Raw genomic sequence first — 13,435 nt, forward strand, 5'->3', positions numbered from 1 at the left:
CAAATAAATACAACAAGAGACCCAGTTGAAGTCATAATCTACAGCTGAAAGTTCTGTAGCCGCAGGTGGGTGCTCGAGTGCGGCTGGAGCGAAAAGGGACGCGGGCATGGGTTGAAGGACAGCAAAGTCAAATAAGAGTTCTGGGCTGCGCGGGCACTGAGACCATTTTGATAATTTCACGTTAAGCACAGCAAGCAAGTAACATTGTTCCTAGTGTCAGAAGAAAAGAGACAAGGGCTTAAATCCTCTCAGTCTTCAACTGGGTGGGGGGGGGAAGGTTTAGCCTTCTGAATTTAAAGCAAGGAAACAACATAAAACAGGGCATTTGTGACCACAAGACAACTCAAAGAAACCACCCTCCAGTCCATCTCACCTGCTGCAGACCACACAAATAAGAGAAACCTAGAGATCATAATAGCATCACCTGCTGGCCATCAATAACCAGCACACAAAAAAATGCACAAGCAGAGAAACAACTAAACAGCTAAGTATGCCATATCAGCCAGACAGAAATGGAAACAGAGGAAATGCAAGGAATTACAGATTTAGAGAGACTCTCAGAGATAGACTACACAGAGCTCATTATGAGGACTCTCCAAGAATTTAAATAAGAATTAAAAGAGCATGTTACTGTGAAATTAAAACACATGAGAGAGGAACTTATAACAGAGATCACTAAGAATCTTCAAATCTTGAAAGTAGAACTTCACTTCAAAACTCCAGGGAGTAAAAGACACCCTAGCTACAATCCATGCCCAGGTAGAAGGCTGAAGTAAATCCACACATTCAGAAGAAATAATGTCCAATCTAGAAAATACCTAAAGATCTAGAGGATAGGGCCAGCCCACTCTTTCAGTTCAAAGATGAGGGGAAAAGAATGGCTTGGAAAGACTGAAGCAACTCTCTGTGAAACTGCAGACTCCATCAAAAGATCAAATATAAGAGTGATAGGTATATCTGAAGAGGAGGACAAGGCCAAAGGCCCAGAGTCCATTTTCAGAGCAATTTTAGCTGAGAACTTCCCACACTTAGGAAACCATCAGAATATTTTCATTTAAGAGGCAAAACTATCACCCAGATTTATAAATACAAAAGGACCAATGCCAAGGCACATTATTGTAGAACTATCAAAAGTCAACGACAAGAAAAAAAATTGTTGGCTGCTAGGGAAAGGAAAGATGTTACATACAAAGGCAGAGCTATAAGACTTTCATCAGATTTCTCTTTACAAACCCTAGAGGCAAGGAGAGAGTGGAATGACATATTCAAAGTTCTAAAGTAGAGGGAATTCCAGCCACAAATATTGTATCCTGTAAAATTATCCTTCAAATATGAGGGAGAAATAAAGGTTTTCTCAAATGTTCAAGAACTAAAGGAATTTGCCACAGCCAACCCCACCTTACAAGAACGACTGAACCGAGTCCCACAAGAAAGGAGGAAGCAAAGGAATACACATTCCAAACACCAAGTTGCAGATGCTACCATGATATCAACCTGACTCACCTGGACAGACGACCGCACCAATGTACCCCAGAACCCCACCTCTCCAGAGCCCTGCCCCAGGAGGGAAAGATAGGGACAGTCTGGGAGTATGGATCAAACTGTCAATGCCCATGTCCATTAGAGAAGCAATTACAGAAGCCAGACCTCCCACTTTCTGCACCCCATAATGACCCTGGGTCCATACTCCCAGAGAGATAAAGAACAGGAAAGCTTTCAATGGAGTAGATGGGATATGGAACTCTGGTGGTGGGAAATGTGTGAGATTTCACCCCTCTTATTCTATGGTTCTGTTGATATTTTCTATTTTTTAATTTTACAAATAAATTAAATTAAAAAAAGAAAAGAAAGGAATATAGGCAGGACCACAGAAAAAATTGACAAATACATATAAAAAGAGATATATAGCTATAGAAATAATAGTTTATATCTGTAACCTTGGGAGAACTGTTGTAGCTTCCAATGGAGGGAATGGTGACACAAAATTTTGGTGGTGGGAATGGTGTGGAATTATACCCATGTTATCTCAGGATTTTGTAAATCAATAATAAATCACTAATAAAAATGAAATAAAAAAGAATTTCTGTCTTCATTTTTGCCAAATGATAGTAACTGTATTAAAGGACCCTAAAACAATTTTAAGTGCCTAATATAAAATAATACCCTAATTTGTAATCACTTGTGTTTTTTCCACTAAAATGAATTTCCTTAGGGATTTCTTTTAATATTCAGGTTTTTTTTTTCACATAGAGCTACAATATACATGTGAGGATAACATTATTACTGAGGAGGGAACTAGAAGTAGAGAAATGTTTTAAAACTTAACCTAGAAGTGCATAGACCCAACACACATTACTGAAAGTGTTACTGAAACACCTTTCTTCAATTTAAGCCCTAATATCTTAAAGGACTTCAATAAATATGTTACCTTTTCTCACATTTTTTACTCAATCCAAATACACTCTCAAGAAGACATTCAAAAGAATGTTATACAATAACCTCACACAAACAGCAATTTTAATGGATATCAAAACCTTAAAATGGAAGATGAATTTTGGGGGGATATTTATTTATTTATAAAATGGAAACACTGACAAGACCATAGGATAAGAGGAGTACAATTCCCACCACCAGAGCTCCGTATCCCATCCCCTCCCCTGATAGTTTTCCTATTCTTTAACTCTCTGGGAGTATGGACCCAGGGTCATTATGGGGTGCAGAAGGTGGAAGGTCTGGCTTCTGTAATTGCTTCCCCGCTGAACATGGGCATTTAAAGGCTGATCCATACTCCCAGCCTGTCTCCCTCTTTCCCCAGTGGGGCAGGGCTCTGGGAAATTGGAGCTCCAGGACACATTGGTGGGGTCCTCTGCCTAGGGAAGTCAGGTTGGCATCATGGTAGCATCTGGAACCTGATGGCTGAAAAAGAGTTAACATGTAAAGCCAAACAAATTTTTGATGAATCATGAACCTAAAAGATGGAATATTGCAGATGAATATTTGGGGTTTCTGTTTTAGAAATAGTAGGTCTATTTTAGGTATATTCCAAAGGACCCATGACTTTACTAGTTTTTGCCTGAGCCTGACATCTGATATGCATGTGGACCCAAGTTATTGTTTGGGGAGATGATGTCATGGCTAGAAAAAGGACTAAAAAGCTGGATCAGGGAAGAGAGTAGCTCCCAAATATGGGAAAAGTCCATAAATATTGTTGACTGTAAACCCATCGATTTGATCTGGGGCCCATATTCAGCATAGGAGCCTATGTAACCTTTACATCCCTGTAGGTCCAAACCATATTCTATGGTCATGAGTAGGGACATTCCAATTTGTACCAATTTCAGGACCCATTTCTTTTAAGTGGTAGATAGAGTATGTTATCCAACCCCCCTTTGGAGGATGGAACATTCTCTACCATTGTTGATCCACATTGAGGACAAGGTTCTATGTGGGCCATAAAGGGGTCCATTATGTTGTTCCTGATGGAGATGACCAGTGATAATGGAGAGAGGAATCTATTCAAGGTCTAAGCTCATTGTGTTTGTGTGGGAATCCCAGGACTCCCGACTAGGGTCCCAGCTTATGGGGTGGCCTGATAGTGACTAAAGAGTCATCATGAAAGTATGCCAGTCTCTTGCCCTTATTCAGCTTTTGCAGCCCTTATTTTGATAAGGTTAGCTTTGGGGTGACTGAGGGAAGTGTAATAGGAAGTAGGTGAGGAGGGTATCTAGGTCTAAGTAGAAACTATTTCATTAGGCACTTTAAGGTGTCTTTTTAGGTCTTTCTACTTGCTTACTTCATTTACTGACTCACTGCAGACTATTGTGCACTTTTGCCTTAAGGTATATATTTCCCCATAATATATGGATACATGTGTACATCTGCCCTATCTCATGAGACCTGGTTTATATCTAGGTTTTGATGGATTGTTAGGAAGTGAACCACCCAAAATGGAATTAAGGAGTCCTATGAGAAAGGAAAGGTCTCTCTCACCCGAGTAATGAGGCTGAAGGGTTGACATTCCACGCCTGACGTCTCTGGACACATTCCAAAGTGAAGCATGCCGAGGTGGTACTCATTGTGTTGATTAGGTCAGCAGAAGCAGTATCAGTTGGTATGAATTGAGAGAAGCATGCAGGTAAGTGAGCCCCACCTTAGAGGTTCCAGGACTGGGGAAATTTGGGCTTTATAGAGGAAGCGGAATGTTCCTGCTGTCTTAGGTTTTAAGAAGGCAATAGATAGTTATTGCCATAATCAAATTATTTGGCAATTGGGTTGACTTTGAAAATCCCATTGTTAGGATTTGCTGTATCATACACGACCTCACCATAATTTATCCTTTGATGTCATATATGTATATATCTGTATCTTATAAATTAATGCCACCAGTTGCTTCTGCTTTCCTGGTCGAAGTTTTTTTTTTTAATTTTTATTTATTGGATAGGACAGCCAGAAATTAAGAAGGAAGAGGGTGATAGAGAGGGAGAGAGACAGCTGAAGCACTGCTTCACCACTTTCAAAGCTTTCCCCTTGCAGGTGGGGAACGGGGGCTCGACCCCACGTCCTTGCGCATTGTAATACATGCGTTCAAACATGTTGGTCTGCTTCTGCACAAACAGGTGTACCACCACCCGACCCCTGTGGTCTAAGTTTTTAGGAGAGTCAATATTTCAAAGACTCAGTCTATGGTCTGTGCATTAAAACGTTTGAGACATTCAATCAATTTTTCCCCTCTCATATTAATTAAATAGTGATTTATATGACTACAAGTTAATAAGAGTGTACATAAACACTATTCCCACCACCAAAAGACTGTGTCCCATCCCATCCTCCCTCCCTCACACCCCAGTGAAGCTGAACATCCACCCTCACCCTCCACCCAGAGATTTTTACTTTGGTGCCCTACTCCAAACTCAGTCAAATCCTGCTTTGAGTTTCCCTTTCTGTTCTTTCTCAACTTCTGTTTATGTGTGGGATCATCCTATACTCCATACTCATCTTTGTCTTTCTGACTTAGCTCACTTAACATAATTCCTCCTAGCTCCATCCAAGATGGGTCAGAGAAGGTGGGTTCATTGTTCATTGTTAATAGCTGCATAGTATTCCATTGTGTATATATACCACAGCTTTCTCAGCCACTCATCTGTTGTGGGGCACCTGGATTGCTTCCAGGTCTTAGCTATTACGAATTGTGCTACTATGAACATACGTGTACATATATCTTTTTGGTTGGGTGTTATGGAGTCCTTGGGGTATATCCCTAGGAGAGGAATTACTGTGTCATATGGAAGGTCCATGTCTAGCCTTGTGAGAGTTCTCCAGACTGCTCTCTCCAGGGGCTGAGCCAATTTACATCCCCACCAGCAGTGCAGAAGGGTTCCTCTGTCCTCTTCACAACCTCTTCAGTATTTGTTGCTGCTGTCCTTTTTGATGTATGCCATTCTCACAGAGGTGAGGTGGTATCTCAGTGTTGCCTTTATTTGCATTTTTCTGATAATCAATAACCTGGAGCAACTGTATCCAGTTGTCCATTGATGGGCATTTAGGCTGCTTCCACTCCTTGGCTATTGTGACTAGTGCAGCTATGAACACAGGAGTACATATACCCCTTTGAATTAGTGTTTTTATGTCCTTTGGCTGTATGCCTAGGAGTGAGTGATATTACTGCATCACTGAGTATTTCCATTTTTATTTGTTTGAGGACTCTAGTGGAATACTACTCTGCAATTGTGGAAGATGATATGATAGTGTGTCCTTTGGACCAGAATGGATGGGACCAAGGCGATTATGCTTAGTGAAGTAGGCAGATGGTTTCTCTCATTATGTGAAATCTAGAGAATTGAAATTTATATATTTGTGTGGTAATCTTGCGATCTTATAAACCATCATTTATCTTTTTTAAAAAATTAATTAATTTATTATTAGAATGACAGAGAGAGATTAAGAAAGGCAGGGGAGATAGAGAGGGAAAGAGACAGAGAGACAACTGCATCCTTGCTTCACCACTTGTGAAGCTTTTCCCCTGCAGGTTCATTTATCTTTTCTAATTCTCCCCACCCCCTTCTATTTATTTGGTAGGAAAGAGAGAAATTGAGAGCAGAGGGGGTGATAGAGAGGGAGAGGGAGAGAGACACCTGCAGACCTGCTTCACTGCTCATGTAACTTCCCCTTTGCAGGTGGGGAGCGGGGGCTTGAATCCGGGTCCTTGCATAGGGTTATGTGTGCACTCAACCGGGTACACCACCACCTGGCCTCACAAACTATTATTAATAGTAAAAAGAGAATGGTATATCTACTTCTTTTTTTTCCCCACTATGAAAATAAGACTGTGCTGTTAGGATACACATTAACTTCACAGTGGTGATTCCCTGGGGTAAGGGAAGAGAGGTAGGATGGATTAAAGACAATTCCTTACCTACTCATGACTGGGAGTGAGAGAGGAAGAAGAAGCACGCCCCGTGGATTTGCTCTAGTTTTCTTGCTGCTACACCTCATTCCTCTCTCCTGGTTCATTTTACTCAAGCTTCCCCTTGAGTGTTTGTGTTCACACGATTTTGGCTCCTGTCTTCTCTCATCTGACAAAACCAATGTTGCTTACAGTATGTTAAGTAGATAGGTACCTTATGTCAATCCCCTGAGCTGCGTGCTCAAAATGCAGCAAGTAACCACCTTATAGGACCATTGGGACATCTGCAGGAGAGATCATGGGTATAAATAGCTTTAAACAGCATCACCCTTGAATTCCAGAGGCTACAATATCCAGTTTCTTTCCAGGTCTCCTCTATTTGGACACCCCCCCCCACACACACACACAGGTGCCTTTTTCTTCTTTCTTAGGTCTAGGAATGGTGTCCCCCCCAAAAAAAATAATAACCCCAATCAGAAAGCAAATAATCATCTTCAACTTTTCCTTCTCTTTTCCCTGAAGCATTTATATTCTTTTTTTAAAATATGTATTTATTTATTTTCCCTTTTGTTGCCCTTGTTTTTTATTGTTGTTGTAGTTATTATTGCTGTTATAGATGTCTTCGTTGTTAGATCGGACAGAATGAAACAGAGAGAGGAGGGGAAGACAGAGAAGGGGAGAGAAAGATAGACACCTGCAGACCTGCTTCACCGCCTGTGAAGCGACTCCCCTGCAGGTGGGGAGCCAGGGGCTCCAACCAGGATTCTTAAGCCGGTCCTTGCGCTTTGCGCCATGTGTTCTTAACCTGCTGCGCTACTGCCCAACTCCTGAAGCATTTATATTCTGACATCATCCATATCCTATCAAGTCAAACCCCTTGACCCTTCAAGACTGACACCCCATCCCTCAGTGCCTTCTCACAGCTGGAGCCCAGGTCCTCGAATTCCTGACCCAGATATATGTACATACGTGTACATATATCTTTTTGGTTGGGTGTTATGGAGTCCTTGGGGTATATCCCTAGGAGAGGAATTACTGTGTCATATGGAAGGTCCATGTCTAGCCTTGTGAGAGTTCTCCAGACTGCTCTCTCCAGGGGCTGAGCCAATTTACATCCCCACCAGCAGTGCAGAAGGGTTCCTCTGTCCTCTTCACAACCTCTTCAGTATTTGTTGCTGCTGTCCTTTTTGATGTATGCCATTCTCACAGAGGTGAGGTGGTATCTCAGTGTTGCCTTTATTTTCATTTTGCAGTAGCTGTGGTGGCCTCCCTTCTCTTGAAATATCAATCAATTGACTCTACACCTTTTTTGGCATTATTAATTAAAGTGAAATAACCAATGAATCTCAGAGGACTTCTGTTCTCTCATAAATGCTACAGCACTTCTTTCCCCTGCTTACAAAAGTAGCATTGATTTTTCTTTTTTAAAATTTAATTAATATATTTTTATTCTTTTTAATTTTTTAAATATTTATTCCCTTTTGTTGCCCTTGTTTTATTGTTGTAGTTATTGTTGTTGTCGTTGTTGGATAGGACAGAGAGAAATGGAGAGAAGAGGGTAAGGCAGAGGGGGAGAGAAAGAAAGACACCTGCAGACCAGCTTCACTACTTGTGAACTGACTCCTGGGCAGGTGAGGGGGCCAGGGGTTTGAACCAGGATCCTTAAACTGGTCCTTGTGCTTTGCGACACCTATGCTTAACTGCTGCATTACTGCCCAACTCCCGGCATTGATTTTTCTCTTAGACTAAATTAGCAGTTCTCTATAACATTATGTGTTTCGGGGGGCAAAAAGTAAGACTTTCTATGACAGTAAGCATGAGCAATACATAGATATAAAAAAGAAAATAAACAACAATGGACAAAAAGATGGCTGCCAGGAGCTGTAGATTTGTAGTGCAGGCACCAAGCTCCATCGATAACCCTGGAGGCAAGGGGAAAAAAAAGGAGAGGGAGAAGGAGAAGGAGAAGAAGAAGAAAAAAAGAAAATTTGGCCATAACACACACATATGTAATTAATTTTTTTATTATCTTTATTGGACATGGACAGCCAGAAATTGAGAGGGAAGGGGGTGATAGAGAGGGAGAGAGACAGAGAGACACCCACAATACTGCTTCACTACTTGAAAAGCTTTTCCCTTGCAGGTGGGGACTGGGGGCTTGAACCTGGGGCCCTTGCACACTATAATGTGAGAGTTTAAGCAGGTGTGCCACCTCCCAGCTCCTTTAATTGCTTTTTTTTATTGATACCAAGGTTATCGCTGGAGGTTAGTGCCTGCACCATGAATCCATTGCTCCCAAAAGTCATTTTTCCCTTTATTTGATAGGCAAATGGGAAATTGACAGGGGAAAGAGGAGATAGAGAAGGTTAGAGAAAGGGTTGGGGAGAGAGCTTAATGGTTCTGTAAAATGACTCTCAAGCCTGAGGCTCCAAAGTTTCATGTTCAATCTAATATCACCACAAACTAGAGCTGAGCAGTGTTGAGAGAGAGAGAGAGAGAGAGAGAGAGAGAGAGAGAGAGGGGGGAAGAAAGAAGAAGGAGGAGGAGAAGGAGAAGAAACAGAAGGAGAAGAAGGAGAATAAATAAAGAGATACCTGCAGCATTGCTTCACCACTCATGAAACTTTACCCTCCTGCAGTTAGGGACTGGGGACTTGATTCCAGGTTCTTGTACATGGTAACATAAGAGCTTAATCCAGTGTACCACCTCCCAGTCACTGCTTTTGTTTTTTATTCAAGGACAACTCACAGGGCTGGGTGGTTGTGCATCTGGCTGAGCACACATGTCACAGTGTAAAGGGACTCAGGTTCAAGGCCCTGATCCCCATCTGCAGGAAGAAGCTTCTCAAGAGGTAAAGGAGAGCTGCAGGTGTCTCTATCTCTCCCTCTCTATCTCCCCCCTTCCCTTTTGATTTCTCTCTGTCTCTATCGAATAAATAACATAAAAATATTTATTATTATTATTATTATCATTTTTACCAGAGCTCTGGTCAGCTCCTGCTTATGGTGGTGTGAGGGAGTGAACCTGGGATTTTGGAGCCTCAGGCATGAGAGTCTCTTTGCATAACTATTATGCTATCAACCCCTGCCCAACAACAACAAATATATTATATATATATATATATAACCTCCAGGGTTATTGCTAGGGTTCAGTGCCTGCACTACAAATCCACTGCTCCTGGAGGCTATTTTTTTCCTTTTGTTGCCCTTGTTGTTTATCATTGTTATTGTTGTTATTATTGTTATTGCTGTCATTGTTGTTGGACAGGACAGAGAGACACTGAGAGAGGACGGGAAGACAGAGAGGGGAGAGAAAGATAGACACACGCAGAACTGCTTCACCACCTGTGAAGCAACCCCTCTGCAGGTGGGGAGCCGGAGGCTTGAACCGGGATCTTTATGCCGGTTCTTGTGCTTTGCACCATTTGTGCTTAACCCGATGTGCTACTGCCTGGTCTCCCAAAATATATATTTTTTAAAAAGTATAACTCACTACAGGAAATTTTTTTTTCCTCAGAAGATTTCTTTAAGAATATTTACTTAATATTTATTTATTTCGAGGCAGAAAGTGTGAAAGAGACCACAGCAATGAAGCTTTTTTATACCAGAGCACTGTTCAGTTCTGGTTTATGGTGGTGCGGGGGATTGAATTTGGGGCTATGGAGCCTCAGGCATGACAGTTCGTTTGCATAATCTTTATGCTCTCTACCCTCAGCCCTTCTCAGAAGATCTTTTTTTTTAAAAAAATGTTTTATTTATTTAGTAATGAGAAAGATAGGAGAGAGAGAGAGAGAAAGAACCAGACATCACTCTGCCAGGGATTGAACTCAGGACCTCACGCTTGAGAGTCCAGTGCCTTAGCCACTGTGCCACCTCTCGGAACAACCCTGAAAGATCTTGATGAATGTTTACTCGTAGGATATACTTGAGTAGTCCCACAAAGATCAAAGTAGAGAGTATTGCCATCACCAAGCAGTATCTCATGTCTGTCCATAGTCATGACCATTCTGAGAGGCTCATTATTTCTACTTCTACCTTTACCTATCTAGTTTTGAGTGTCAACCACTTAAAGTTAGACAACGTGCACTCTTTTTTTTTTTAAAAAAAGACTTTTCATTTATTTATTTATTAGAGACAGAGAGAAATCGAGATGGGAGGGAGAGATAGGGAGAGACAGAGAGACACCTGAAACCCTGCTTCACCATTCATGAAGCTTTCCCCCTGCAGGTGGGGACTAGGGGCTTGAACCCAGGTCCTTGCGCACTGGTAATATGTGCACTTAACCAGGTGTGCCACCGCCTGGTCCCCAAAGTGTACTTTTTTATGTCTGACTTTTTTTTAATATTTATTTTATTTATTTATTCCCTTTTGTTGCCCTTGTTGTTTTATTGTTGTAGTTATTATTGTTGTTGTTGTTGGATAGGACAGAGAGAAATGGAGAGAGGAGGGGAAGATAGAGAGGGGGAGAGAAAGACACCTGCAGACCTGCTTCACCGCCTGTGAAGCGACTCCCCTGCAGGTGGGGAGCCGGGGTTCGAACCGGGATCCTTATGCCGGTCCTTGTGCTTTGCGCCCCCTGCGCTTAACCCGCTGCGCTACAGGCCGACTCCCTATGTCTGACTTAAAATTTTTTTTTTCTTTTTTTTTTAAATATTTATTTTATTTATTCCCTTTTGTTGCCCTTGTTGTTTTATTGTTGTAGTTATTATTGTTGTTGTCGTCGTTGTTGGATAGGACAGAGAGAAATGGAGAGAGGAGGGGAAGACAGAGAGGAGGAGAGAAAGATAGACACCTGCAGACCTGCTTCACCGCTTGTGAAGCGACTCCCCTGCAGGTGGGGAGCAGGGGTTCGAACCGGGATCCTTATGCCGGTCCTTGTGCTTTGCGCCACCTGCGCTTAATCCGCTGCGCTACAGCCCGACTCCCTAAAAATTTTAAAAAAATATTTATTTTCCCTTTTGCTGCCCTTGTTGTTTTTCATTGTTGTTGTAGTTATTATTGTTGTTGTTATTGGATAGGACAGAGAGAAATGGAGAGAAGAGGGGAAGACAGAGGGGGAGAGAAAGATAGACACCTGCAGATCTGCGACTCCCCTGCAGGTGGGGAGCCGGGGTTCGAACCGGGATCCTTACGCAGGTCCTTGGGCTTGACACCACGTGTGCTTAACCCTCTGCGCTACCACATGACTCCCCTATGTCTGACTTCTATTTTCACTGATAGGGCTCTGAGTTAAATCCATGTCGTTGTGTCTGTTAGTGGTTCGTGTGTGGGAGCACAAAAGAAATCACTTTGTAGTGGTTGGGGAAGTACAGGAGCTGGCAGAGCACAGGGCTTGCATTCTACAGGCTTTCTGTTCTGGCCCTCACACTGCATGCACAAGGGTGATGCTCTGGCTCCTCTCTTTCATGTGAAACTCTTTATTTTCTATGATATTATATCAAATATATAATTTATTGTTAATATATATGCCTACTATATATATTAATAAACCACCAATTTATTTAAAAAGGTTAATTTAAGCATCTGCAGTGGTGACTTCCACCTCAACTCTGGGCTCAATACTGATGGAAGTAATCTGCTTGACGATCTCGGAAGGACTGTGTTCAGTCAGCGAGTCGCTTGTGGATCATCATCTGGAGGCGATCCCAAGCCTTAGAGCCTTCACCACAGGAGGTTTTCCTTGTAGTGGCTCTCAGAGTCTTGGTAGACATCTGAACTGATCCTTTAACTTTCAAAATCTTCTCTTTTGCACCCCTAAGCAAGTCGCACACACATTCTCCAGGGACTTCACATTGCGGCTGGTCAGTATGATTCTTTTTTTTTTAAATATTTTATTTATTTATTTATTTGGGTAGAGACAGACAGAATTCAAGAGGGGAGTGGGGAGATAGAAAGATAGAGATATATAGAGAGACACCTGCAGCACTGCTTCACCACTTGTGAAGCTTTCCCGCTGCAGGTGGGGACTGGGGCCTCGAACCTGAGCCCTTTTACACTGTAACATGTGCACTCAACCAGGTGTGCCATCACCCAGCCCCGGTCTGTGTGATTCTAATGCGGTAGACGGCCACCTCTGGCTTCACGGGGGTCTTCCCAGTACTTTTAAATGCCATAGCTGCAGGTACGGCTTCCTGACTGACTTGTTCCTCAGCTAGAACAGTGGTGAGTCAGGAGCACGAGTGGACGAGAGCTCTGGCGCGCTAGCTCCCTCGTCTTCCATAAAGAGTTTATTCTTTTTATTTTTCTTATTGCCACCAGGGTTATTGCTGAGGATCAGTGCCAGCACTACAAATCCATTGCTCCCAGTGGCCATTTTCCCTTTTATTTCCCCTAATTTTTATTAGCTAGGACAGAGAGAAATTGAGAGAGGACAGGGAGACAGAGAGAGGGAGAGAAAGAGAGCCACCTGCTACCTGCTTCACTACTTGTGAAATCAACCTCCTGCAGGTGGAGAGTGGGGGTTTGAAACCTGGTCCTTGCGCTTGGTAATAAGTGTGCTTAACCAGGTACGCCACTGCCAGCACTCCCCTGAAATATATATATATATATATATATACAATTATTTTTTTGTTTCCAGAGTTTTTGCTGGAGCTCTGTGCACACACAACTCCATCATTCCTGGTGGCTTTAATTTTGTGAAGGGTGAGAGACAGGGAGTGAGGGAAGGAGAGAGAGACAGAGAGAAAGAGATACACCTACAGCACTGCCCCACTGCTAGTAAAGGTTCCCCCCCATGTAGGAGGGGGCCAGGGGCTTGTACCTGAGTCTCTGTACATGACAATGTGTGCTCTCTGCTGGGTGAGCCACCACCCAGCCCGGAAAAGTAAATGTTGAAAAATAGGTTATCATTCACAATGACCCAAATACGAGCCCCTGCCACCACCTGCAGGGGAGATGCCTCAAGAGTGGTGAAGCACATCTGCAAGTGTCTTTCTCTCTCCCTTCCCTTTCTCTGTCAATTTCTCTCTCCCTCTCTCCCTTCCTCTTCCCTCTTAATTTCTCTCTGTCCTATCAAATAAATAAGAAAAAAAAA

The 13,435-nt window shown here is 42.5% G+C and overlaps 1 pseudogene; it reads right to left on the minus strand.

The window, feature by feature from the left end:
• Window positions 1-11,917: 11,917 nt before the first annotated feature.
• LOC103126779 (small ribosomal subunit protein uS10-like) lies at window positions 11,918-12,515 on the minus strand (annotated as a pseudogene).
• Window positions 12,516-13,435: the final 920 nt, after the last annotated feature.

Source organism: Erinaceus europaeus, chromosome X, assembly GCF_950295315.1.
Source record: "Erinaceus europaeus chromosome X, mEriEur2.1, whole genome shotgun sequence".
Lineage (NCBI taxonomy): Eukaryota > Metazoa > Chordata > Mammalia > Eulipotyphla > Erinaceidae > Erinaceus > Erinaceus europaeus.